Raw genomic sequence first — 23,743 nt, 5'->3', positions numbered from 1 at the left:
ACAGATTGCCTGACTGCATGGACGATGCGGTCTTTTACATGCTGGCGGAGTGCTGGGATGGCTTTTCTCGAAAAGAAGTGTCGACTGGGTAGCTCGTAGCATGGTACAGCATAGTCCATCAGGTCTTTGAAAGCTTCGCTTTCAACTAACCGGTAGGGCATCATCTCTAATGAGATTAGTCTAGCAATGTGGGCGTTCAAACCTTGTGTACGCGGATGCGAGGATGAGTACTTCCTTTTCCTAACGAGAGTCTCATGTAGGGTGAGCTGGACTGGAGAGCTGCAGATGGTGGAACTAGTGGGGGTGCCGGTGGACATGGCAGACAGAGAGGGTTGGAGATGGTATTCTTGCTGGTGCCCTACATGCAGTGTTTCCTACCACGAACCTGGTGATTCCCTGACTGCTTTGGCCTGGCGACGAAACCTGCACATTTACTGCAGGTGGTGCGGGAAATGGTGGGCTTACAGTGAGGGAAAGGATGTAGCGTTGCTGACTAGCTTCATTGGCCGAGGGTGCTACAACCTTAAGGGACGTTTGCTAGTTAGTCCAGGCTTGCAAATGCATGGTGGTGAAATGTCTACGCATGCAACTTGTATTTAGACTTTTAAGATTCTGACCTCTGCTTAAGGTAGTTGAACATTTTTGACAGATGACTTTGCGCTGATCATTTGGATGTTGTTTAAAAAAATGCCAGACTGCACTCTTTCTACTATCAGATACCTTTTCAGGCATTGCAGACTGAGCTTCTTTAACCGGATGGCCACGCTGTCCTACAACTGGTTTTGGTTTTGCCACGCGTTTTTGGCCAGATACTGGCCCGGCTGATGGAACCTGTTGCGATGTTGATGTCTGCTGCAGCTCCAACTCCTCCACTTCAGAGCTACTGCAGCCTGCACCCTGTTCCCCCAATGGCTGCCAATCAGGGTCAACAACTGGGTCATCTATGACCTCCTCTTCTATCTCGTGTGCAACTTCATCTGTGTCACCGTGTAAGCCTGTGGTATAGCGTTCGTGACGGGGCACCATAGTCTCCTCAGGGTCTGATTCTGGATCAGTACACTGCGAGGGCAATGTTCTGGTCTGACTCAAAGGAACAGCATAGTAATCTGGCTGTGCATCTGTGCACGCCATGTTCGATTCAACTTGTAATGGGCATGGCCTGTTAACTGTTTCACTTTCTAACCCAGGAACGGTATGTGTAAAGAGCTTCATGGAGTAACCCATTGTGTCGCCTGACGCATCCTTCTCTGTTGTTCTTGGTGAAGAAGACAAGGAAGCGACTTGTCCCTGACCGTGAACATCCACTAACGACGCGCTGCTTTTACATTTAGCAGTTTCAGAAGAGGAGGCGAAAGAGCTAGAGACTGAGTCAGCAAGGAAAGCCAAAACTTGTTCTTGCTGCTCCGGCTTTAAAAGCGGTTTTCCTACTCCCAGAACAGGGAGCGTTCGAGGCCTTGTGTAGCCAGACGACGAACCTGGCTCAACAACTCGAGACTTAGGTGCTATATTGCTTTTCCCATGACCACCTGATGCTCCACCACCACTACCATCATTACCAGCTGGCAATGACCGCCCACGGCCACGACCTCTTCCACCAGACTTCCTCATTGTTTGAAAAACGTAACCCAACTAATGGTATTTGTTACTGTAAAACCAGTTACAAGGTGAACTCAAACTTCTGTTGGATTTATATATCCCTTTATAGGTGGGTGACACTGCAGGGAAAATCAGGCCCAATTTATAAGAGTACACAGCTTCAGTGGCAGACAGATATGCCACTAACAGGACTGACGCTGATGCAGACACTACCAATAAAAATCTCCCTTTTATTTTCTCTGTGAGAATATTGAAGAAATGAGGCCCACTCTTATACAGTATATGTTCTGTGGCACAAAATTAGAGACAGATGCCACACACAGCACTTGCAATGAGGCAGAATTGCCAATCTTAATCCCACTATTTTATTTTTTCTGGGATAATTTAAAAAAAAAACTGGCCCAGTATTACACACTAGGTTTAATGTGGCACAAAATTTGAGACAGGTGGCACACACAGGACTGGCCCTGAAGCAGAAATGCCAATCTTGATCTCCCACTATTTTTTTTTCATGGAGAATTTAAAAGAAATCTGGCCCAGTATTACACACTAGGTTTAATGTGGCACAAAATTAGAGACAGATGCCACACACAGCACTGGCACTGAGGCAAAATTGCCACTCTTAATCTCCCACTATTTTTTTTTTTATTTATGCGAGAATTGGCAAGAAATCAGGCCCACTGTAAGGCCGGCGTCACACTTGCGAGTTTTACGGACGTAAGAGCGCAGAAACTACGTCCGTAAAACTCGCAAAACATACGGCACAATTATTCTCTATGCCCCTGCTCCTATCTGCCGTATTAAACTGATCAGTATTATACGGTTTTCTACGGCCGTAGAAAATCGCAGCATGCTGCGTTTGTCACCGTATTGCGCAAATAAAACGTCAATGAAAGTCTATGGAAGCCCCAAAAATACGGATTACACACGGACCAGCAGTGTGACTTGCGAGAAATACGCAGCGGTGTTAGCGAGAAAAGCCGGCAATTCAGTGCGGTGTACAGTAAAATCACACTGACAGCTTACAGTAGAATAGGTAGAATGTGTATATATATATATACAGTGGGGCAAAAAAGTATTTAGTCAGTCAGCAATAGTGCAAGTTCCACCACTTAAAAAGATGAGAGGCGTCTGTAATTTACATCATAGGTAGACCTCAACTATGGGAGACAAACTGAGAAAAAAAAATCCAGAAAATCACATTGTCTGTTTTTTTAACATTGTATTTGCATATTATGGTGGAAAATAAGTATTTGGTCAGAAACAAAACTTCATCTCAATACTTTGTAATATATCCTTTGTTGGCAATGACAGAGGTCAAACGTTTTCTGTAAGTCTTCACAAGGTTGCCACACACTGTTGTTGGTATGTTGGCCCATTCCTCCATGCAGATCTCCTCTAGAGCAGTGATGTTTTTGGCTTTTCGCTTGGCAACACGGACTTTCAACTCACTCCAAAGGTTTTCTATAGGGTTGAGATCTGGAGACTGGCTAGGCCACTCCAGGACCTTGAAATGCTTCTTACGAAGCCACTCCTTCGTTGCCCTGGCGGTGTGCTTTGGATCATTGTCATGTTGAAAGACCCAGCCACGTTTCATCTTCAATGCCCTTGCTGATGGAAGGAGGTTTGCACTCAAAATCTCATGATACATGGCCCCATTCATTCTTTCATATACCCGGATCAGTCGTCCTGGCCCCTTTGCAGAGAAACAGCCCCAAAGCATGATGTTTCCACCACCATGCTTTACAGTAGGTATGGTGTTTGATGGATGCAACTCAGTATTCTTTTTCCTCCAAACACGACAAGTTGTGTTTCTACCAAACAGTTCCAGTTTGGTTTCATCAGACCATAGGACATTCTCCCAAAACTCCTCTGGATCATCCAACTGCTCTCTAGCAAACTTCAGACGGGCCCGGACATGTACTGGCTTAAGCAGTGGGACACGTCTGGCACTGCAGGATCTGAGTCCATGGTGGCGTAGTGTGTTACTTATGGTTGGCCTTGTTACATTGGTCCCAGCTCTCTGCAGTTCATTCACTAGGTCCCCCCGTGTGGTTCTGGGATTTTTGCTCACCGTTCTTGTGATCATTCTGACCCCACAGGGTGGGATTTTGCGTGGAGCCCCAGATCGAGGGAGATTATCAGTGGTCTTGTATGTCTTCCATTTTCTAATTATTGCTCCCACTGTTGATTTCTTCACTCCAAGCTGGTTGGCTATTGCAGATTCAGTCTTCCCAGCCTGGTGCAGGGCTACAATTTTGTTTCTGGTGTCCTTTGACAGCTCTTTGGTCTTCACCATAGTGGAGTTTGGAGTCAGACTGTTTGAGGGTGTGCACAGGTGTCTTTTTATACTGATAACAAGTTTAAACAGGTGCCATTACTACAGGTAATGAGTGGAGGAAAGAGGAGACTCTTAAAGAAGAAGTTACAGGTCTGTGAGAGCCAGAAATTTTGATTGTTTGTTTCTAACCAAATACTTATTTTCCACCATAATATGCAAATAAATTGTTAAAAAAACAGACAATGTGATTTTCTGGATTTTTTTTTCTCAGTTTGTCTCCCATAGTTGAGGTCTACCTATGATGTAAATTACAGACGCCTCTCATCTTTTTAAGTGGTGGAACTTGCACTATTGCTGACTGACTAAATACTTTTTTGCCCCACTGTATATATATATATATATATGTCATTGAGACACATATATGTATATATATTATTATTTCATCCAGCGCGATATAGCAGAAAGCCGGTAATTGAATTACCGGCTTTCTGCTATATCGCGCTGGATGAAATATTAATATATATACATATATGTGTCTACTGACATATATATATATATATATATATATATATATATATAACAGTATATAGTTTTTTTTTTTGTTTTTTTTACACATGGATCCTTTGTATATCCGTATGTCGGTTTTGCAAGCCTGCGATAAAAACACGCAGTACGGATGACATACGGATTACATACGGAGGATGCCATGCGCAAAAAACGCTGAAACACCCTGCCTACGGAGGAGCTACGGACCACTATTTTCGGGACTTTTCAGCGTATTACGGCCGTAATATATGGACCGTATTTTCATACGCTGTGTGTGACGCCGGCCTTAGACTGTTTGTTTTCTGTGCCAGAAAATGAAATGAGACACAGATGCCACACACAGGACTGCCACTGATGCAGATTTGCCAATTTTAATCTGCACTTTTTTTTTTTTTTTTTTTTTAGGGAGACTAGTGAATAAATCTGGGCCACTGTATTAGAGTATATTTTCTGTGGCAGAAAGTGGCTTGAAGAGATATAACGAACAAAAAAAAAGGGACTGTCCTACAATTACTATCTCCCTGCAGTAATCTCAGCAAAGTATGGCAGGCAGCAATTACAAGGAGTGGACTGCTACACAAAAAAGTCAAAAGTGTGGACAATAGTGTTGAGCGATACCGTCCGATATTTGAAAGTATCAGTATCGGATAGTATCGGCCGATATCCGAAAAATATCGGATATCGCCGATACCGATATCCGATACCAATACAAGTCAATGGGACACAAATATCGGAAGGTATCCTCTATGGTTCCCAGGGTCTGAAGGAGAGGAAACTCTCCTTCAGGCACTGGGATCCATATTCATGTGTAAAATAAAGAATAAAAATAAAAAGTATTGATATACGTACCCTCGGACGCGCCCTGGTTGTAACCGCTGCAACCGCCATGATTCCCTTCCTAAGAATGAGAGCGTAAAGGACCTTCGATGACGTCGCGGCTTGTGATTGGTCGCATGACCGCTCATGTGACCGCTCACGCGACCAATCACAAGCCGCGACATCATCGAAGGTCCTTCACGTGCTCATTCTTAGGAACAGAAGCATGGCGGTTGCAGCGGTTACAACCAGGGCACATCCGAGGGTAAATATATCAATATTTTTATTTTTATTCTTTATTTTACACATCAATGTTCATCCCGATACCGATTCCCGATATCGCAAAAATATCGGAACTCGGTATAGGAATTCCGATACCGCAAATATCGGCCGATCCCCGATACTTGCGGTATCGTTATGCTCAAAACAAACAAGATAGCTGTGCAGAAAGGAAGTAGTAACAGGATTTGTGCTTTGAAAAAAGCAGTTGGTTTGCACAGCGGCGTACTAACAGCAATGCAGCTATCAGGGAGCCTTCTAGGGCAGCCCAATGAGCTACAGCGCTGAGAAAAAAATGTAGCCTCCACTGTCCCTGCAAACAAAAGGTGGTGTTGGAAAGTGGAAATCGCTACAGCACAAGCGGTTTGGGGGTTAATGGACCCTGCCTAACGCTATCCCTGCTTCTGACGACGCAGCAGCAACCTCTTCCTATGCTCAGATCAGCAGCAGTAAGATGGCGGTCGGTGGGAACGCCCCTTTATAGCCCCTGTGACGCCGCAGAAAGCAAGCCAATCACTGTAATGCCCTTCTCTAAGATGGTGGGGACTGAGACCTATGTCATCACGCTGCCCACACTCTGCGTCCACCTTCATTGGCTGAGAAATGGCGCTTTTCGCGTCATTGAAACGCGACTTTGGCGCGAAAGTCGCGTGCCGCATGGCCGACCCCACACAGGGATCGGGTTGGGTTTCATGAAATCCGTTTCGCTCAACCCTAATCACCACTAACTGTCTCAGACACAGATGAGTAAGCTAGTACAGGAATATTAACTACTTATGCCTTTATATTGCACAATGTAGGACAATATGAACTCTAGATACATTGCCCTGCTGAAATATGCCAACCACTGCTTCTCCTCATTTGAAAGATGGTGCTTGTCATGTCACTGTGCATGCCGAGTGGGCATTGCCTTACAGAGCATCGCCGATGGTCTCTCTGATTCCTAGTGCAGGCTGGGTATTGACATCACGGGAGATTTTCGCCGCTTGGCTGCACTTAGGATGAGACAATGTGATGTCACAACCGTAGCGTGGGTCACTATGCATGCGCCGATTCAGTAGCAACTGATTGGGATCCCTATATAAGAGTCAGCCTAGGAAGCCCACGCAAAACGCGCATTGGGGCTGACAGAACTTTGTCCTAGGTGAAGACTATGGGTAAAAGCATAGCTGAACATGCTCTATGTTGATTTGGTTCCCTTAAAGCAATATACACTTTACTCTTAGAAAGAGTGATAAACACCTCTCCAATGTTGATCCCTCACCTATGTCTCTCAACAATAATTATTTTTCCTGTGCTACCATACTCATCCGTATCTGAGACAGTTAGTGTTGATATCTCCATGGAGACATGTACACTCATGGGAGCATCAATTTCATAGGCACTGGCACTTTATGAAATTTGCTGCTATTTTTTGGTCTTTCCATCCACTATATTAATTGTGGGCCTTTTGCTTTACAATTGTGTAGTCAACTATCCACTTTGTTGATTTTTGCTACTTGTTCGTGTTAAAAATGTTTTTTGAATAAACTTTGATATTTTTTATCTTGGAACATTTTTGCTCTATTTTCTTCTTTGTGTATTCATTAACTATGGGAGTGCCCCATGTTAATATAGCCCCCTTCACCACTAAGTACAGGGTTTGATGGATTTTTACTATGCGTTCTGTTCTAAGGATTTTGCTTGTATCTGTACCAGTGACTGTGGGAATACTGTGCCAGAAAAACCTGTGTGTGTACTTCGTACGCGTCTCTGTGGGAGTACTCTGAAAAAAGCCTCTGTGGGGGTACTCTGTAAAACAACCTGTGTGGGTTTCCTCTGCAAAACACCTTTTTTATTTTTTTTTATTTTAATTTGGGTGGGCCTCAAAGCATTGTGAATGGAAAATAAAACAAAAAAACTTCAGTGAAGTCTAAAAGGTACCTTCACACTGAGCGACTTTAGAACGATAACGATAGCGATCCGTGACGTTCCAGCGTCCTGGATAGCGATATCGTTGTGTTTGACACGCAGCAGCGATCAGGATCCTGTTGTGAGATTGCTGGTCGGAGCTAGAAGGCCAGCACCTTATTTAGTCACTGGATCACCCGCTGACATCGCTGAATCGGCGTGTGTGACGCCGATCCAGCGATGTCTTCACTGGTAACCAAGGTAAACATCGGGTTACTAAGCGCAGGGCTGCGCTTAGTAACCCGATATTTACCCTGGTTACCATTGTAAATGTAAAAAAAAAAAAATATACATAATTACATTCCGGTGTCTGTCGCATCCCCCGGCGTCCGCCTCCCTGCACTCCTCCTGCATCCTGTGTCAGCGCCGGCCGGCCGGCCGTAAAGCAGAGCACAGCGGTAACGTCACCGCTTACACAGGATTCAGGAGGAGTGCAGGGAAGCGGACGCCGGGGGATGCGACAGGCACCGGAATGTGAGTATGTGTTTTTTTTTTTTTTCCATTTACAATGGTAACCAGGGTAAACATCGGGTTACTAAGCACGGCCCTGCGCTTAGTAACCCGATGTTTACCCTTGTTACCCAGGGATTTCGACATCGTTGGTCGCTGGAGAGCTGTCTGTGTGACAGCTCTCCAGCGACCACACAGCGACGTTGCAGCGATCGGCATCGTTGTCTATATCGCTGCAGCGTCGCTTAATGTGACGGTACCTTACGAATGGCTGGGTGCAGCTGGTATACTTCTATATTCAACCAAATTTATGGACAAGTCCTGTGTGATCAAAGTCTGATTAATTTTAATGACTATGAGCTTCCACACTTTGGCTGTGGACAGGAACATGCACTTGTCTGTGATCACACCTCCTGCCATGCTAAATACACATTCCAATAGTACAATTTCTGCAGGGCAGAAACAGAGTGAAAAATTTAAAGGGGTCTGAATACATTCCGTACCCGCTGTATGCAGAAGTGACTGCTGCATGACTTGGGGCATAGACTGCTTGCCTGATTTGCTAGGGGGTGAGGTGAAAGACATGCCCATGGGCAAAATCTACACTTTCAGCAGGGGATCAGGTGGAAGACAAAGCAAAGGGCCTGAAGGTAGTCTCAACCAACCAATCTAAAACCACCCCTACTTGTTCTGGCCTCACATTTATCTACCGGTACTTGGACCTAGAAAATTTCACAGAACGTCCTGTAGCCTGCTTGCACCAAAGGAATATTTTTCATTTGGGCATGTAGCAGACACAGATCAGCCACACCCTCTCTCCCTGCAGCAGCTACATCTCCACCACCAGCAACATGGCCACTAGAGTTGAGCGACCTTGACCTTTTTAGAGTCGAGCCGGGTTTCGCGAAACCCGACTATCTCAAAAGTCGAGTCGAGTGGAATCAGCCGATTATCGCGAAAAGTCGGGGATCGACCGAAACACGAAACCCAATGCAAGTCAAAGGGGGAGCATAGTCGGCAGTGAGTAGAGGCCAGGAAAACCTGTACAGAGCCCATTGTATTGGCAAAAACATCCATTCTTGCTACTGAAGCTTGTCAATCGTAATTTAGCTTATAATAATTGTAAGGCATTTGAAATTGGGGGTCATTTGGTTAAAGTTGTGGGGGGTAGGGCTGGTTCAAGTAATTAGTGTGCCCAGTAAATCTGGACCACGTCACAGCAGTGGAGCAGGGAGAGGTAAGTATTTCAACTTTGCAAGTGCTGTGATCCTGAGCAAGCAGGGGGGCCCACTCGTTGGCATTGGCACTGGCACAGGGCCCCTCAAAGTACAGCGGTGTGTTTGCACGGCGGGGTCGCCTCCCACCGGCAGCAACACTTTTGCGTACTATGAGGGGCCCTGTGCCAGTGACGTCGCCAACGAGTATTCCTCTCCCCACCTGATGAAGGAACCTGCACCTTCATCTGCACCTTCCTCTTTGTCCCCGTGTAATGTGGTATGGTATGCGGGAAGGGGGACCTGACTTTCAGCAGGGTCACAATCTTGCAGTGTAGCGTGCACGGGGAATGTTGCGCTATGGGTCAATGTACCAGCAGACTCATCTATCACTGGCTGGGCAATGGGCAGGATGAGGGGGAAACAGATATGGGCCAAAAGAATAAAGTGGGCTAAATGCAGTTCAAAATTGGTAACAGGACTAACCAGGGGGCACTGCTTTGTTCAGTGGAGGACAACTGGAATGAGAGGCTGACACAGAGAGTAGGCCCAAATCAGTAAGTATTCTAAATGCAGTTCAAAATTGGCAACAGTAGTAAACCGGTGGCACAGCTTTGTTCACTGGAGGAGAACAGCAAGGAGCGGCAGACACAGATAGAAGGCCCCAACCCAACTAGTAGGCCTAATGCAGTGTAGTTTTCAACAACTACTAAACAAGAGTCGGAAGACCGAAGCAATGGAGAGGAAACCTGGGGAACACCTTGGAGTGGAACACACCATCTCTACACCCCATACCCAATTTGTAGGCCTAATGCAGTGTAGTTTTCAACAACTACTAAATGAGAGTCAGAAGATTGAAGCAATGGCGAGGAAACCTGGGGAACACCCTGGAGCGGCAGACACCGTTAGTAGGCCCTACCGAAGTAGTAGCCCCAATGCAGTTTTCAAATTCCTAGAGGCTGAAAACAAGACTATTGACGATCTGCTTTTTTCAAAGGAGGACAGCTGTATTGAGTGGCGCAGACAGACACAGGTAGTAGGCCTTAAACCAAAAATGTGGCTCAATGCAGTTTAAAAAAAGTTACAGGAGTACACAGGCAGCATTGCTCTGGTCAGTGGAGGACAATTTCAATAGGAGAGACCGCAGACAGGCTTCGAAGGCCTAACATAATAAAATTGGGCTGTAGGCACTTTAAAATTGGTTCCAGGGGTACACGGGCAGCAGTAGACAGGTCAGTGTAGACCTAGTGGAAGGACGGACCGCAGACAGGCTTCGAAGGCCTAACATAATAAAATTGGGCTGTAGGCACTTTATAATTGGTTCCAGGGGTACACGGGCAGCAGTAGACAGATCAGTGGAGGACTAGTGGAAGGACGGACCACAGACAGGCTTCGAAGGCCTAACATAATAAAATTGGGCTGTAGGCACTTTATAATTGGTTCCAGGGGTACACAGGCAGCAGTAGACAGGTCAGTGGAGGACTAGTGGAAGGACAGACCGCAGACAGGCTTTGAAGGCCTAACATAATAAAATTGGGCTGTAGGCACTTTATAATTGGTTCCAGGGGTACACGGGCAGCAGTAGACAGGTCAGTGGAGGACTAGTGGAAGGACGGACCGCAGACAGGCTTCGAAGGCCTAACATAATAAAATTGGGCTGTAGGCACTTTATAACTGGTTCCAGGGGTACACGGGCAGCAGTAGACAGGTCAGTGGAGGACTAGTGGATGGACGGACCGCAGACAGGCTTTGAAGGCCTAACATAATAAAATTGGGCTGTAGGCACTTTGAATTCTCTTGCAGGGGTACACAGGCACCATTGGTGTTGTCAGCGGAGGCCGATTGTAATGAGTGTCTGCCAGTTAGTAGTCCCAAACAATAAATACATGTTAATGTCTCGCATTACAACAAAACGAAACCACAAAAGGGTGCAATCATTAGGTACAGGGGTGGGCTCCTCTGCGTAGTTTCAGACCTAGTAATTTGGCGCAAATTATTTACTTGGGTAAAAATAGGACACTGCCCCTGACTATGTTAACTACCATCATACATGTCAATACAATGGTATTGTCAGTGGCAGGAATTTAACCCCTTTCTGCCAGCTGACGGAATAGTACGTCAGCTGGCAGATCCCCTGCTTTGAGGTGGGCTCCGGCTGTTTTGTACAGCTGACATGTGCGCGCAATGAGCGCGAGTGGAATCGCGATCTGCCCGCACCCATTAACTAGTTAAATGCCGCCGTCAAGCGCTGACAGCGGCATTTAACTAGCGCTCCCGGCCGCGCGGCCAGAGGTGCTCGCACTGCGGACCCCCGTCACATGATCGGGGGTCAGCAGTGCATCGCCATAACAACCAGAGGTCTCCTTGAGACCACTATGGTTGTTGATGGCCGATTGCTTTGAGCGCCACCCTGTGGTCGGCGTTCAAAGCAACCCTGCATTTCTGCTACATAGAGGTGATCTGTACTTCACCTCTATGTAGCAGAGCCGATCGAGTTATGCATGCTTCTAGCCTCCTATGGAGGCTATTGAAGCATGCCACAATTTAAAAAAAAAGTGATTAAAAATATAAAAAAAATAAAAAATATATAAAAGTTCAAATCACCCCCCTTTCGCCCCAATCAAAATAAAACAATTAAAAAAAAATCAAACATACACATATTTGGTATCGCCGCGTTCAGAATCACCCGATCTATCAATAAAAACAAAGGATTAACCTGACCGCTAAATGGCATAGCGACAAAAAAAATCAAAACGCCAAAATTACGTTTTTTTTGTCGCCGCGACATTGCATTAAAATGCAATAACGTGCGATCAAAAGAACGCATCTACACCAAAATGGTATCATTAAAAACGCCAGCTCGGCACGCAAAAAATAAGCCCTCACCTAACCCCAGATCACGAAAATTGGAGACGCTACGGGTATCGGAAAATCGCGCATTTTTTTTTTTTTTTTAGCAAAATTTGGAATTTTTTTCACCACTTAGATAAAAAATAACCTAGACATGTTTGGTGTCTATGAACTCGTAATGACCTGGAGAATCATAATGGCAGGTTAGTTTTAGCATTTAGCGAACCTAGCAAAAAAGCCAAACAAAAAACAAGTGTGAGATTGCACTTTTTTTGCAATTTCATCACACTTGGAATTTTTTTCCCGTTTTCTGTTACATGGCATGGTAAAATCAATGGCATCTTTCAAAAGTACATCTCATCCCGCAAAAAATAAGCCCTGACATGGCCATATTGACGGAAAAACAAAAAAGTTATGGCTCTGGGAAGGAGGGGAGCAAAAAACGAAAATGAAAAAGCGGAAAAAGCTCCGGGGGTGAAGGGGTTAAGGATGTCAGCGCATAGACTAAACATTGGTGGAACTGTGAGAGATAATTGTGCAAGTGGTAGAGCACTGTTTGAGCTGGGGGTGGGGGAACTCTCTTGTGGCCGGCGGTACAGGCCCAGGGCCCCTCATGTTACAACAGTGTGTCTGATGTTGGGTGCGCACCACCACCGCCAGAGACACTTTATTGTACTATGAGGGACCCAGTAGCAGTGCCGTCGACCAAAAGCGGGCACACCCACCTCTTCAGACAAACAGCACTCTCACGGGTGCTTGCGCCAAGTGGCGATACCACGGCCCTGTGTGGGGAGTTTGGCCATTTAGGGAGGTGTAAACATGTCGTATGCTGGACAATCAGCTGCTGCAAATTACGAGATTGGAAAAGTCATTCAGAGTAATCCACAGGCAAGACCTTTTCATAGGAAAGCTAGGTGTCGGCCGGGCAAGGTGGGGCAAAAGAATTCAAAATCCAGTTGTGGTTCATTTTAATGAAGGTTAGATCATCAACATTTTGGGTAGCCAGACGAGTCCTTTTTTCGGTTAATATTGAACCTGCAGCACTAAATACTCTTTCTGATAGGACACTAGCTGCTGGGCAAGCAAGCTCCTGCAATGCATATTCTGCCAATTCTGGCCAGGTGTCTAATTTGGATGCCCAGTAATCAAATGGGAATGACGGTTGAGGTAGAACATCGATAAGGGATGAAAAATAGTTAGTAACCATACTGGACAAATGTTGTCTCCTGTCACTTTGAATTGATGCAGCAGTACCTGTCCTGTCTGCGGTCATAGCAAAATCACTCCACAACCTGGTCAGAAAACCCCTCTGTCCAACGCCACTTCGGATTTCTGCACCTATAAGGCCGGCGTCACACTCAGCGTATGCAAATACGGTCCGTATATTACGGCCGTAATACGCTGAAAAGTCCCGAAAATAGTGGTCCGTAGCTCCTCCGTAGGCAGGGTGTGTCACCGTTTTTTGCGCATGGCATCCTCCGTATGTAATCCGTATGGCAGCCGTACTGCATGTTTTTATCGCAGGCTTGCCAAACCGACATACGCCTATACAAGGGATCCATGTGTTAAAAAAAAAATAAAAACATATATACTGTCTATATATATATATATATATATATATATATATATATATATATATGTCAGTAGACACATATATATATATATATATATATATATATATATATATTATTCCTTCATACAGCGCGAGATAGCAAAAAGCCGGTAATTCAATTACCGGCTTTTGCTTTCTCCTTCCTAAACCCGACATGATATGAGACATGGTTTGCATACAGTAAACCATCTCATATCACCATTTTTTTTGCATAATCCACACTACTAATGTTAGTAGTGTGTATCTGCAAAATTTGGCCGTTCTAGCTCTTAAAATAAAGGGTTAAATGGCGGAAAAAATTGGCGTGGGCTCCTGCGCAATTTTCTCCCCCAGAGTAGTAAAGCCAGTGACTGAGGGCAGATATTAATAGCCTGGAGAGTGTCCACGGTTATTGGCCCCCCCCCCTGGCTAAAAACATCTGCCCCCCAGCCACCCCAGAAAAGGCACATCTGGAAGATGCGCCTATTCTGGCACTTGGCCACTCTCTTCCCATTCCCGTGTAGCGGTGGGATATGGGGTAATGAAGGGTTAATGCCACCTTGCTATTGTAAGGTGACATTAAGCCTAATTAATAATGGAGAGGCGTCAATTATGACACCTATCCATTATTAATCCAATTGAATGAAAGGGTTAAAAAAAAACACACACACATTATTAAAAATTATTTTAATGAAATAAAAACAAAGGTTGTTGTAATATTTTATTTAACGCCCAATCCAATCACTGAAGACCCTCGTTCTGTAAAAGAAAAAACATAATAAACCAACAATATACTTACCTTCTGCAGATCTGTAAAGTCCAACGATGTAAATCCTTCTGAAGGGGTTAAAACATTTTGCAGCAAGGAGTTCCGCTAATGCAGGCTGCTCCTTGCTGCAAAACCCCGGGGAATGAAGCTAAATATAGGTCAATGATCTATATTTAGCTTCATTTGCGGTGAGGCGCCCTCTGCTGGCTGTTCATAGATCGTGGGAACTTACCTAGAAAGCTCCCTGGCTCCCTTCCAGATGTGCCTTTTCTGGGGTGACTGGGGGCAGATGTTTTTAGCCAGGGGGGGGCCAATAACCATGGACCCTCTCCATGCTATTAATATCTGCCCTCAGTCACTGGCTTTACTACTCTGGCGGAGAAAATTGCGCGGGAGCCCACGCCAATTTTTTCCGCCATTTAACCCTTTATTTTAAGAGCTAGAACGGCCAAATTTTGCAGATACACACTACTAACATTAGTAGTGTGGATTATGCAAAAAAATGGTGATATGAGATGGTTTACTGTATGTAAACCATGTCTCATATCATGTCGGGTTTTAGGAAGGAGAAAGCAAAAGCCGGTAATTGAATTACCGGCTTTTTGCTATATCGCGGCTGTATGAAGTAAGAATATATATACATATATGTGTCTCACTGACATATATATATATATATATATATATATATATATATATATATATATATATATATACCTATTCTATGTGTACATATTTATTCTACCTATTCTACTGTAAGCGGTCAGTGTGATTTTACTGTACACCGCACTGAATTACCGGCTTTTCTCTGTAACAGCGCTGCGTATTTCTCGCAAGTCACACTGCTGGTCCGTGTGTAATCTGTATTTTTGGGGCTTCCATAGACTTTCATTGGCGTTTTATTTGCGCAATACGGTGACAAACGAAGCATGCTGCGATTTTCTACGGCCGTAGAAAGCCGTATAATACTGATCAGTAAAATACGGCAGATAGGAGCAGGGGCATAGAGAATAATTGTGCCGTATTTTTTGCGAGTTTTACGGACGTAGTTTCTGCGCTCTTACGTCCGTAAAACTCGCAAGTGTGATGCCGGCCTAACACTTCTGGTCTGCTGCCCCCTGCAGCTCGTGTGAGAACGATCACGGGCGCTGTGTGCTGGGAATGCCTGAAGCAAACGGTCAACAAGAGTTGATTGTTTGGTTGCTAATATTAGTTCCAAGTTCTCATGTGGCATATTATTTTGCAATTTGCCTTTATAACGAGGATCAAGGAGGCAGGCCAACCAGTAATCGTCATCGTTCATCATTTTCGTAATGCGTGTGTCCCTTTTGAGGATACGTAAGGCATAATCCGCCATGTGTGCCAAAGTTCCAGTTGTCAAATCTGCGGTTGTGCTTGGTTGAGGGGCAGTTTCAGGCAAATCTACGTCACTTGTGTCCCTCAAAAACCCAGAACCCGGCCTTGCCACGCCACCAATTTCCAGTGACCCCGGAGAAGCTTCCTCATTAAAAAAATACTCATCCCCATCATCCTCCTCGTCCTCCTCCTCCTGTTCGCCCGCTACCTCGTCCTGTACACTGCCCTGACCAGACAATGGCTGACTGTCATCAAGGCTTTCCTCTTCCTCGGCTGCAGATGCCTGCTCCTTTATGTGCATCAAACTTTGCATCAGCAGAGTGGGATGCTCATGCTTATTATGGCGTTGTCTGCACTAACCAGCCGTGTGCATTCCTCAAAACACTGAAGGACTTGACACATGTCTTGTATCTTCGACCACTGCACACCTGACAACTCCATGTCTGCCATCCTACTGCCTGCCCGTGTATGTGTATCCTCCCACAAAAACATAACAGCCCGCCTCCGTTCGCACAGTCTCTGAAGCATGTGCAGTGTTGAGTTCCACCTTGTTGCAACGTCTATGATTAGGCGATGCTGGGGAAGGTTCAAAGACCGCTGATAGGTCTGCATACGGCTGGAGTGTACGGGCGAACGGCGGATATGTGAGCAAAGTCCGCGCACTTTGAGGAGCAGGTCGGATAACCCCGGATAACTTTTCGGGAAGCACTGTACCACCAGGTTTAAGGTGTGAGCCAGGCAAGGAACGTGTTTCAGTTGGGAAAGGGAGATGGCAGCCATGAAATTCCTTCCGTTATCACTCACTACCTTGCCTGCCTCAAGATCTACTGTGCCCAGCCACGACTGCATTTCTCTCTGCAAGAACTCGGACAGAACTTCCGCGGTGTGTCTGTTGTCGCCCAAACACTTCATAGCCAATACAGCCTGCTGACGCTTGCCAGTAGCTGGCCCATAATGGGACAACTGGTGTGCAACAGTGGCAGCTGCGGATGGAGTGGATTGCCGACTGCGGTCTGTGGACGAGCTCTCGCTTCTGCAGAAGGACGAGGAGGAGGAGGGGGTGCGAACACCTACAGCCAACTGTTTCCTAGACCGTGGGCTAAGCAGAACTGTCCCGAAATTGATGTCCCCTGTGGAACCTGCATCCACCACATTCACCCAGTGTGCCGTGATGGACACGTAACGTCCCTGGCCATGCCTACTGGTCCATGCATTTGTTGTCAGGTGCACCTTTGTACTCACAGATTGCCTGAGTGCATGGACGATGCGCTCTTTAACATGCTGGTGGAGGGCTGGGATGGCTTTTCTCGAAAAGAAGTGTCGACTGGGTAGCTCATAGCGTGGTTCAGCGTAGTCCATCAGGGCTTTGAAAGCTTCGCTTTCAACTAACCGGTAGGGCATCATCTCTAACGAGATTAGTCTAGCTATGTGGGCGTTCAAACCCTGTGTACGCGGATGCGAGGATAAGCACTTCCTTTTTCTAACCAGAGTCTCATGTAGGGTGAGCTGGACTGGAGAGCTGGAGATCGTGGAACTAGCGGGTGTGCCGGTGGACATGGCAGAATGAGAGACGGCTGGAGACGGTATTGTTTCCGCCGGTACCCTACATGCAGTGTTTCCTACTACGAAACTGGTGATTCCCTGACCCTGACTGCTTTGGCCTGGCAAAGAAACCTGCTCAGATACTGCAGGTGGTGCGGAAAATGGTGGCCTTACAGTGACGGCAGGGATGTAGCGTTGCTGACTAGCTTCATTGGCCGAGGGTGCTACAACCTTAAGGGACGTTTGGTAGTTAGTCCAGGCTTGCAAATGCATGGTGGTTAAATGTCTATGCATGCAACTTGTATTGAGACTTTTCAGATTCTGACCTCTGCTTAAAGTGACACTGTCACCTGGATTTGGAGGGAACAATCTTCAGCCATGGAGGCGGGGTTTTGGGGTTTTTGATTCACCCTTTCCTTACCCGCTGGCTGCATGCTGGCTGCAATATTGGATTGAAGTTCATTCTCTGTCCTCCGTAGTACATGCCTGAAACAGGTCCAATACTAGAACATTGACTGGAGGCCAGGATACAAGCACCAGGTGGAGTTAAATAGAGCAGCACCCAACGACTTCACCACATCACCTGAGGAAGAAAACTCAGAAGCCGCAGTACCACTCTCCTCCACCAACGGAAGCTCATAGAGAGAATCAGCCGAAGTACCACTTGTGACCACAGGAGGGAGCTCTGCCACAGAATTCACAACAGTACCCCCCCCTTGAGGAGGGGTCACCGAACCCTCACCAGAGCCCCCAGGACGACCAGGATGAGCCATATGAAAGGCACGAACAAGATCGGGAGCATGGACATCAGAGGCAAAGACCCAGGAATTATCTTCCTGAGCATAACCCTTCCACTTAACCAGATACTGGAGTTTCCGTCTTGAAACACGAGAATCCAAAATCTTCTCCACAATATACTCCAACTCCCCCTCCACCAAAATCGGGGCAGGAGGATCAACAGATGGAACCATAGGTGCCACGTATCTCCGCAACAATGACCTATGGAATACGTTATGAATGGAAAAAGAATCTGGAAGGGTCAGACGAAAAGACACAGGATTAAGAACCTCAGAAATCCTATACGGACCAATGAAACGAGGTTTAAACTTAGGAGAGGAAACCTTCATAGGAATATGACGAGAAGACAACCAAACCAAATCCCCAACACAAAGTCGGGGACCCACACAGCGTCTGCGATTAGCGAAACGTTGAGCCTTCTCCTGGGACAAGGTCAAATTGTCCACTACATGAGTCCAAATCTGCTGCAACCTGTCCACCACAGTATCTACACCAGGACAGTCCGAAGACTCAATCTGCCCTGAAGAGAAACGAGGATGGAACCCAGAGTTGCAGAAAAACGGCGAAACCAAGGTAGCCGAGCTGGCCCGATTATTAAGGGCGAACTCAGCCAAAGGCAAAAAGGACACCCAGTCATCCTGATCAGCAGAAACAAAGCATCTCAGATATATTTCCATGGTCTGATTGGTTCGTTCGGTCTGGCCATTAGTCTGAGGATGGAAAGCCCAGGAAAAAGACAAGTCAATGCCCATCCTAGCACAGAAGGCTCGCCAAAACCTCGAAACAAACTGGGAACCTCTGTCAGAAACGATATTCTCTGGAATGCCATGTAAACGAACCACATGCTGGAAGAACAATGGCACCAAATCAGAAGAGGAAGGTAATTTAGACAAGGGTACCAAATGGACCATCTTAGAGAAGCGATCATAAACCACCCAAATGACTGACATTTTTTGAGAGACGGGAAGATCTAAAATAAAATCCATTGAGATATGTGTCCAAGGCCTCTTCGGGACCGGCAAGGGCAAAAGCAACCCACTGGCACGAGAACAGCAGGGCTTAGCCCGAGCACAAATCCCACAGGACTGCACAAAAGAACGCACATCCCGCGACAGAGATGGCCACCAAAAGGATCTAGCCACTAACTCTCTGGTACCAAAGATTCCAGGATGACCAGCCAACACCGAACAATGAACCTCAGAGATCACTTTATTTGTCCACCTATCCGGGACAAACAGTTTCTCCGCTGGGCAACGATCAGGTTTATTAGAAGACACAAAAGAGAATAGTAAAACCAAAAACACTCAGTTTGAAAAAATGTTGCAGTAATCCGCAAGTGCTAGTAAAAGATGTAAAAAACAGGGTATTTGGTTGATACGTTTTTTGCAAAAAATGTATACTAAGCTGCTCTACCAATCTTCACGGTATACCCTTATCAGAGCAGTCCTAACTAATGTATGCAATCCCTATCTGATGTATTTAAAAACCTGATCATCTGTATATAACCTGTGTGAACAGGGTTCAGAGAGGAAAAATCCATGTGTGCATACAGGGTAGAACAGCTTTTGTGCAGATAGCCCAAGAGGAGTGGTGGAACTCCCCAGTCTTGTAGACACAAGAGAACAATTATGGAAACAGGAACACATGGGCTACTTGCACAGTGAACAAGTCTGTACGATCATGTTCACACACCACCAAGAAACCTGAAGACACAAAAGAGAATAGTAAAACCAAAAACACTCAGTTTGAAAAAATGTTGCAGTAATCCGCAAGTGCTAGTAAAAGATGTAAAAAACAGGGTATTTGGTTTGTTTTTTACATCTTTTACTAGCACTTGTTCCTGTTTCCTGTTTCCTGATCAGGTTTATTAGCCTGAAATTTTTGCAGCACCCGCCGCAAATCAGGGGAGATGGCAGACACAATTACTCCATCTTTGAGAATACCCGCCAGCTCAGATAAACCCGGAGAGTCGGGCACAAAACTCCTAGACAGGGCGTCCGCCTTCACATTTTTAGAGCCCGGAAGGTACGAAATCACAGTCAAAATGGGCAAAAAACAGCGACCAACGAGCCTGTCTAGGATTCAACCGCTTGGCAGACTCGAGATAAGTCAAGTTCTTATGATCAGTCAAGACCACCACGCGATGCCTAGCTCCTTCAAGCCAATGACGCCACTCCTCGAATGCCCACTTCATGGCCAGCAACTCTCGATTGCCAACATCATAATTTCGCTCAGCAGGCGAAAACTTCCTGGAAAAGAAGGCGCATGGTTTCATCACCGAGCAATCAGAACTTCTCTGCGACAAAACAGCTCCTGCTCCAATCTCAGAAGCATCAACCTCGACCTGGAATGGAAGCGAAACATCTGGTTGACACAACACAGGGGCAGAAGAAAAACGACGCTTCAACTCTTGAAAAGCTTCCACAGCAGCAGAAGACCAGTTGACCACATCAGCACCCTTCTTGGTCAAATCGGTCAATGGTTTAGCAATACTAGAAAAATTGCAGATGAAGCGACGATAAAAATTAGCAAAGCCCAGGAACTTTTGCAGACTTTTCAGAGATGTCGGCTGAGTCCAATCATGGATGGCTTGGACCTTAACAGGGTCCATCTCGATAGTAGAAGGGGAAAAAATGAACCCCAAAAATGAAACCTTCTGAACACCAAAGAGACTCTTTGATCCCTTCACAAACAAAGAATTAGCACGCAGGACCTGAAACACCGTTCTGACCTGCTTCACATGAGACTCCCAATCATCCGAGAAGATCAAAATATCATCCAAGTACACAATCAGGAATTTATCCAGGTACTCTCGGAAGATGTCATGCATAAAGGACTGAAACACTGATGGAGCATTGGCAAGTCCGAATGGCATTACAAGATACTCAATGCCTCGGGCGTATTAAATGCAGTTTTCCATTCATCGCCTCGCTTAATACGCACAAGATTATACGCACCACGAAGATCTATCTTGGTGAACCAACTAGCCCCCTTAATCCGAGCAAACAAATCAGATAACGGCAAGGGGTACTGAAATTTAACCGTGATCTTATTTAGAAGGCGGTAATCTATACAAGGTGTCAGCGAACCATCCTTCTTGGCCACAAAAAAGAACCCTGCTCCTAATGGCGACGATGACGGGCGAATATGCCCCTTCTCCAAGGACTCCTTCACGTAACTCCGCATAGCGGCGTGCTCAGGCACAGATCAATTAAACAGTCGACCTTTTGGGAATTTACTACCAGGAATCAAATCGATAGCACAATCACAATCCCTATGCGGAGGTAGGGTATCGGACTTGGGCTCATCAAATACATCCCGGTAATCAGACAAGAACTCTGGAACCTCAGAAGGAGTGGATGACGAAATAGACAGAAATGGAACATCACCATGTACCCCCTGACAACCCCAGCTGGACACAGACATGGATTTCCAATCTAATACTGGATTATGGACTTGTAGCCATGGCAACCCCAACACGACCACATCATGCAGATTATGCAACACCAGAAAGCGAATAACCTCCTGATGTGCAGGAGCCATGCACATGGTCAGCTGGGTCCAGTACTGAGGCTTATTCTTGGCCAAAGGCGTAGCATCAATTCCTCTCAATGGAATAGGACACTGCAAGGGCTCCAAGAAAAACCCACAACGCCTAGCATACTCCAAGTCCATCAAATTCAGGGCAGCGCCTGAATCTACAAATGCCATGACAGAACAAGATGACAAAGAGCAGATCAAGGTAATGGACAAAAGAAATTTTGACTGTACCGTACCAATGGTGGCAGACCTAGCGAACCGCTTAGGACAATCGGAGATAGCATGAGTGGAATCACCACAGTAGAAACACAGCCCATTCTGACGTCTGTGTGCCGTTCAACTCTGGTCAAAGTCCTATCGTACTGCATAGGCTCAGGTTTATGCTCAGATAATACCGCCAAATGGTGCACAGATTTACGCTCACGCAAGCGTCGACCGATCTGAATAGCCAAAGACATAGACTCATTCAGACCAGCAGGCATAGGAAATCCCACCATGACATCCTTAAGGGCTTCAGAGAGACCCTTTCTGAAAATAGCTGCGAGCGCACCTTCATTCCACTGAGTGAGTACGGACCACTTTCTAAATTTCTGACAATATACCTCTATATCATCCTGAGCCTGACACAGAGCCAGCAAATTCTTCTCTGCCTGATCCACTGATCCACTGAATTAGGTTCATCGTACAGCAATCCGAGTGCCAGGAAAAACGCATCGATATTACTTAATGCAGGATCTCCTGGCGCAAGAGAAAATGCCCAGTCCTGAGGGTCGCCACGTAAAAAAGAAATAATGATCAAAACTTGTTGAACTGGGTCACCAGAGGAGCGAGGTTTCAAAGCCAGAAATAGTTTACAATTATTTTTGAAACTCAGAAATTTAGTTCTATCTCCAAAAAACAAATCAGGAATAGGAATTCTTGGTTCTAACATAGATTTCTGATCAATAGTGTCTTGAATCTTTTGTACTCTTGCCGAGAGCTGATCCACACATGAAGACAGACCTTTACTGTCCATCGCTACACCTGTGTACTGAACCACCCAAATGTCTAGGGGAAGAAAGGCAAAACACAGTGCAGAGAAAAAAAATGGTCTTAGAACTTCTTTTTTCCCTCTATTGAGAATCATTAGTACTTTGTGCCTCCAGTACTGTTATGATGAGGTAATTCAGTACCACAATGGACATAGAAGGCAGCCGTGGATTGCGCCTAACGCTCCCTATGCAACTCTGCACAGCCTGAGAAACTAGCTAGCCTGAAGATAGAAAATAAGCCTACCTTGCCTCAGAGAAATACCCCAAAGGAAAAGGCAGCCCCCACATATAATGAGTTAAGATGAAAAGACAAACGTAGAGATGAAATAGATTTAGCAAAGTGAGGCCCGACTTTCTGAACAGAGCGAGGATAGGAAAGGTAACTTTGCGGTCAACACAAAACCCTACAAACAACCACGCAAAGGGGCAAAAAGACCCTCCGTACCGAACTAACGGCACGGAGGTACACCCTCTGCGTCCCAGAGCTTCCAGCAAGCAAGAAAAAACAAAATAAGCAAGCTGGACAGAAAAAAAACAGAAAACAAAATAACAAAAGCGGAACTTAGCTATGCAGAGCAACAGGCCACAGGAACGATCCAGGAGGAAACAGGTCCAATACTAGAACATTGACTGGAGGCCAGGATACAAGCACCAGGTGGAGTTAAATAGAGCAGCACCCAACGACTTCACCACATCACCTGAGGAAGAAAACTCAGAAGCCGCAGTACCACTCTCCTCCACCAACGGAAGCTCATAGAGAGAATCAGCCGAAGTACCACTTGTGACCACAGGAGGGAGCTCTGCCACAGAATTCACAACACTAGAGGCTGAGTCAGCGGTTTTCCTACTCCCAGAAAAGGGAGCGTTCGAGGCCTTCTGTAGCCAGACGACGAACCTGGCTCCACAGCTCCAGACTTAGGTGCAATTTTTTTTCCCACGACCACCAGATGCTCCACTACCACCACCATCGTTACCAGCTGACAATGAACACCCACGGCCACGACCTCTTCCACCAGACTTCCTCATTGTTTTAAAAACTTAACCAAATTAACGGTTTTTGTTGCTGTCAAACAACTTACACAGTGAGCTATAACTTCAGTATGATTTAGATATCCCTTTACAGGTGGGTGAGACCGC

The sequence above is a fragment of the Ranitomeya imitator genome, chromosome 1 (assembly GCF_032444005.1).
Source record: "Ranitomeya imitator isolate aRanImi1 chromosome 1, aRanImi1.pri, whole genome shotgun sequence".
In the NCBI taxonomy this organism is placed as follows: Eukaryota; Metazoa; Chordata; class Amphibia; order Anura; family Dendrobatidae; genus Ranitomeya; species Ranitomeya imitator.
Note: the sequence above shows the minus strand (reverse complement) of the source record.